We start from the raw sequence: 6,000 nt of genomic DNA on the forward strand, positions 1-6,000 counted from the left end.
TTCTGTTTCCTTCATACTTTAGTATCCTACTCTTTCGAATTGGGCGCGCCCTCAACATTTCTTTTGGTTTTCTTGACAGCTGGAAGACGAGGGCGCGTCCTCTCCTTTTCACCCTTTCAAGAACCTCCTTATCAATCTAGGAATTTATTCACATCCAAACACTTACTTCGATCCTCAGCCTCCAAACGCTCAGCATACCCCTGAGTTTCTGAATTGGGTGGTGCGCCTTGTTCAAGATTCTAAAAAGGGTACCTTGATGATAGATTCTTCAGACAGTTCTTCCACGGACAACATTCCTCTATCTCGTAGACATGGGAAGCAGAAACTAGTCCAAAATGATAGATCCTCAGCCCCAACTAGTACAGAACTGGACGACAATGACTGGTTCGAGAGTTTGAATGCTGACAGGTATAGGGGTATTGAGAGGGGCGTCAATGTAGATGCTGGGCATTCCAAAGTTTCCTACAGGGTTGTTTCTCCAAGCCTATCTCCACAACAAACACAGGGCGCGCCTACTTCTCTTATTTCTGAGGGTGCGCCTGAAGGAAATGTATCGCCACTTCGCGATGAAGAAAATTTCTTTGATGAGGACTCCTTCCAGTTCTCCACCTCTCCCGAGCCTTCTCCAATCCCCTTCCAATACTGAGAAGTTTCTGATAGCGAATTAGACTTTGATTGGGAAGAATTCGAACCATGCAATGAAGCTGTGAAGAAACGCTTCAGGAAGGAGCATGGGAAGCTTTTTTGCGTGGGCCTGTCCTCAGCTTGTTCAGATGAGCAACTAGGATAGCTCATGGAGTTTTATGACATGGAGGGCATATGGACGCGCCCTTTAAGCATGATGCGGCCCCATATCTTCAACTATGGGAGGAACTTCAAAATCCCTAGGATGGTAACCAGCCCTAAGTTGGTATCCTTAGGAATAGGTGCGCCTTTACATCCCTATCTTAGGGAAGTGATAGAACTTTACGATGTGGCTCCACTCCAACTCTCTCCCAACAGCTACAAATTTATTCTGCTCTGTTCATTCTCTACACGGACCTGGGTTTTCCCCAGCCTTCAATGGCTGAAGTCACTTATTTTTTCAACCTGAGAAAGTCTGACCACGGGTACTACTACTTGGTTGTAGACAAGCAGCATAATAAGAAAGGCTTCTCTTCTGGCAAGCTCAGCCATGAAAAAGGCTGGAAGGAAAACTTCTTTTACTTGTATGACGTTCCCAGATTAAGGATAAGATTTAACAAGTCACCAAGTAAGGGCGCACCTTTTCTTTCTTTTTCCTACATTATTCCTGTGTTCCTTCTTTCTTTTTTTTACATCCTTATACTTTTTCAGACAGACCAGTGGCCAAACCACTTAAGGGTGAGCCCAAAAAATGAGCTGAAGCCCTTCTCAGAGTGGCTGCTGACAGGTGGAACTTAAAGACTTTAGACACCCGGACCAATTTGATGCGAGTCGAAATCCTTTCTGACCAAGTAGGAACGAAGTGTAAATATGTAAAATTTAGGAAAGGTGCCCCTGTTTCCCGTGTCATTGACCTAGATAGTGAAGAAGAGGCTGGAGAAGAAGAAGATGAAGCAGAAGACAGCTCTTTTCAAGGTCAAGATCATTCAGGTTCAGTCATTACAAAGTCTAAAGGCACACCCTTCTATAATTGGCGTGTCCTAGCTTCCTTTCTGTTAGCTTTTGTATTAGCATAATAGATATAAACTCATGTTGATGTGGTTAATATTTCTCCCCCTTAGGGCGCGCCCTTTCACTCTAGGCGTAGCACTTTATACATATTTATCAATGTTATCTTTGTCAATTATCTTTATTTATTGCTTTGTTCAGCACACCTAATTGTCACATTTAATTAACATGTTCTATGTTTTATGCAGAAATGGCTCCTCCAAGAATCCCCAAATCCTTCGGGGCGCGCCCTGGTGACAAACCCAAGCCTAAGCCAAAGATAGATGCTCCTGCAGCTCAGCCATCCATCCCAAATTCAGCTCCCATTCCTCAAACAACTCCTGTCCTAAAAAGGCCCGTGATTGACCTCACGGATAAACAGGGCGCGCCCAAAAGGCATAGAGCAGAAGGCGCGCCTTCGGGCTCATCTGCTGCTTTACATTCCCTCGGCCCCATAGGCTCCCTTCATATTTCAGACGAAGAAGTGGAGCAGTGGCAAGCCATGGACTTGGAAGAGGCCACTCGTGCTTCTATAAAAGCATCCTTCCAATTGTTCGTCCACTCCACCCGAGTGGTTGAAAAGCTTCTTGAAGAGAGGGCGCGCCTAGAGAGGATGCAGGGTGACAATAATATTTTGAGGAACACCCTCAAAGACAAGGATTTTCTGCATGCCAAGGATATCAAAGCCAAGGACTCTGAAATCTCCTTTCTCAAGGACGATGTGGCCAATCTCACTTCTCAGCTGGAGATTGCCAACAAAAAGGCTACCTCTCACCATGCTGAGCATGGTGGAGCCAACTTGAGGATTGAGTATCTTGAGGAGCAACAGAAAACGGGTTGGCCTGATGAGAAGAGGGAAATATATGATGAAGCATTTGCCAATGGTTTTCACTTCTACAGGGTTGGTTTTGTGGCCAATGACCCTGATTACACTTTCGAGAAGTTTGAGGAAGAGACAGTTGCTGAGATGGTGGAATTTAAGAAGGAGCACGTTGCTGAAATCAAGGCGAGGAAGGTAGAGCTTGGGTTAGAGGAGGAAGAAGGTGAGGGCGTGCCACGAGAGGAAACCCCCAAGGACGCGCCTGAAGCTGACCCCACTGTTCCTCTTCAAACCATCCCCTCCACGGAGAAGTCTCAGGGCGCGCCCTAATTTATGTCTCTCTTTCATTCGTACTTAAATTCCAAATACTTCTGAGGCGCCAGCCCTCTTTTGATGTTGTGCAAAGTTGTACGACTTATTTTTTGCTACTCTTTTTCCTTTGCGTTATGATATTTCGTATGGCTCAATATGATCTTATCCTTTTCAGTATGCATAAAAATTTGTTAAGGCACTCCGACTTTTTCTTGGCCATTTTGTATTTCCAAAAACATGAGACTCATATTTTCATGATGGCGCGCCCTTATATCATGTTTCCATAAATCTTGTCAGTTCATTATGACTTATGCTGCTACAGGGCGCGCCCTTTGATATCAGAATATATTTATTTAGAACATTTGTGGGTGTTTCTCTTTTAATGTGATTTCAAAGTTGTCCCCATATTATTGAGATCTATAGACTCCTTTCTCATAGCATTTGGGAATGAGGACGCGCCTTATTTTTTTTACAAATAATTACTTTTTCTTATCAGTATTACCCTTGCGATATTTTACTTAAGTGCCAGTTTTTAGGCGCGTCTTTTCATGTATGCATACTATGTTATCTTAATTATGAAGCAACAGTTATTCGATAGGGCGCGCCTTAACATATGGCGCGCCTCTGGTGTTTTTCAAATGAAAATTTTCATGTCAAGTAGATAAAGCAATTTGAAGTAACTTTTCCCTTTTATTGATAATGCGCTCTATTGTATAAATTACACCAGTCCCATGGCTACTATGCTCTATGGGGAAATTATTTGAAAATTTTCTTCCTTCTGCTAGTTTCAAGGTTTGCAGTCACATGTACTACCCCCTAGGCTAGGAGGAATTTATTTGCTAGTAGTCTATTACATAGGAATTAAGCATGAAAATAAGGGGGACATAGCCACACCCTACTGAAAATACTTCTGTAAATGTTCCGCATTCCACGCTCGAGGAATAAGTTTACCATCCAGATCTTCCAAGCGATAGGTTCCCTTCCAGAGTATAGCTTTGACCTTGTACGGTCCTTCCCAATTAGCTCCGAGCACCCCCTGCTGAGCTATCTTAGTGTTAGGCATAACCTTTCGCAACACGAGATCCCCAACCTTGAATGACACGGATTTTACCTTTTTATTAAAATATCTTACGATTCTCTGCTGATATGTAGCAAGCTTTAATTGAGAGTTCATTCGGGCTTCGTCTAACAAATCCAAGTGAAGCCTCTGGTTAACTTCTACATCTTCCTCAACAAACACGTCTCTCCGGAGGTGTAATAAACCCCAAAAATTTTGGACTTTTTGTAAACCTTATGAATAGTGATTTTGCCGATTATGCTGAATAAGAAAACTTTTCATGCCACACAATGTAGCAGTTCTTTTATTGATATTCTGAGGTCTTATTAGTACTCTATATGGTATATAAGTGTATGTAAAGATCGTCAGAATCCAAATCCGAACACTTTGATTTTTTCCCGAAAATCCACCAGATACAGAAAGAATCGAGTATAAGGTAACATGATAAAAAGGATTTAAATTCAAGGATTTTTAGAGAGGATCATAAAAGAAATATAAAATATTGAGAAAGGTTTAGGGGAACCTAAGTAATAAGATCCCAGGTATGATCCCTCAAACGATAAACGAGAACGAAAGTTAAGCGAACCGTATAACAGATAAGCGTTCATTAGCCAAGTAATTAGGGGTTAATCAAAGAGGTTAGTGGATGATGATGTCATCACACCAACAAGAAGAAGAAGACAAGTGTCAGAAGATGACATGAGAAAGATGACATAGGCATGGTGACATAAGCATGGCAAATGGAGGGATTGGTTGGTTGATTGTGAGCCACACAATTTTTACCATCGTAATAATCTAATTAACAAAAAAAGAAAGTAACCAAGCTAAACACCACACAAATCATTTAATCAAACTAGAAATATTTTTACTTCACTTTTTCTTCCCTTGCTCTCGGCCAAAACCAGAGCAACAACTTAAAACTACCATATCTCCTTCAATACTCACTCAAATGTTGTGTTCTATATCTCGTTGGAAAGGTATTGAGATGGCCTACAACTCTTGTTCACAACTCTCGTCCAAATAAGCATGATAAGACCCTTATTTTTACAGTTCTTTAAATCAGACTTTTAGAAACTTCAAAACCTAACTTTGTGTTCTTGATTTCTTTGGAAAGATCAAACTTGTAGGAGGTTAGATTAAGGCTCCCTAAGGCTTCCTAGAAACTTAACACCTACCAAGGAAGGTATCAACTTCAAACCCTATCTTTGATTTTATGATTCCATTAAGTTTTATTGAAGCATTGTTAGTATTAAGGCTTTATCTTTGATTATAAGTAGTTTTGGTGGATTTGTATTGGTTTTGAATATTGGGTCTTTGATTGGTTGGATAAATTGGTAAAACTTGGAGTTGGGGACTGAGTTTGTAGTATGATGGTTGAATATTGTTGTATTGGTGGTTGTGAGTGAATTGATGATAATTTAGAGTGTTAATTAAATTGGAAATTACGTAAACATAAACGTCATAATGCCCGATTTTCCTTAACTGTTCTGTTCTTAACTTTAGAACCCGTGAACTCACTGAAAGATTCTAACCTTTGCCATGTTTAGATAGTTCATGTTACGAGCTTCGTTTTGATATGTGGTTCGCTTGAATCCGATGTACGGTTTAGGAGAAACGACTGTTTTAAGTAACGGCATTTCGCGAATGAACCATTACCCCTCGCCTTACTTTGAAACCTTGGTTAAGGCCCTTAAATGAGTAATTGGAGTATGAAACAATTGTGTAAAGTGGATTAGGCAGTTGGTAGGGTAATCGCGAAAGAATCGCCTTAAAATTCTTAATGGTTAAATTATTAAAAATGGTGAAGCCGAGGATGATCGAACGACTTATGTGATTCGTTAAGCGTAAGAAGTGACCATAAGCGAACGTTAGGGTTCAATTGGTTAAAGTCTAGTTTCTTAAGCGACCGGGGTTTAATTCCGACTTATGTTATTTTTCATAGGTTATCGGACCCACTCTAAGCTTAAGTCTATCTGGGAACACTCAAGCAAGTTTTCTACCCGTTATACTGTTGTTGTGATGTATATATGTATATGCATTATCGTGTGATAGATGCATGATGGTTATTAGAAAATCTTGCGATATATTGGAGCATGTGATATGGTATATATGCATGTCTGTTTCGTAATCTTGATATCTA

This window comes from Apium graveolens, chromosome 9 (assembly GCF_009905375.1).
Source record: "Apium graveolens cultivar Ventura chromosome 9, ASM990537v1, whole genome shotgun sequence".
Lineage (NCBI taxonomy): Eukaryota > Viridiplantae > Streptophyta > Magnoliopsida > Apiales > Apiaceae > Apium > Apium graveolens.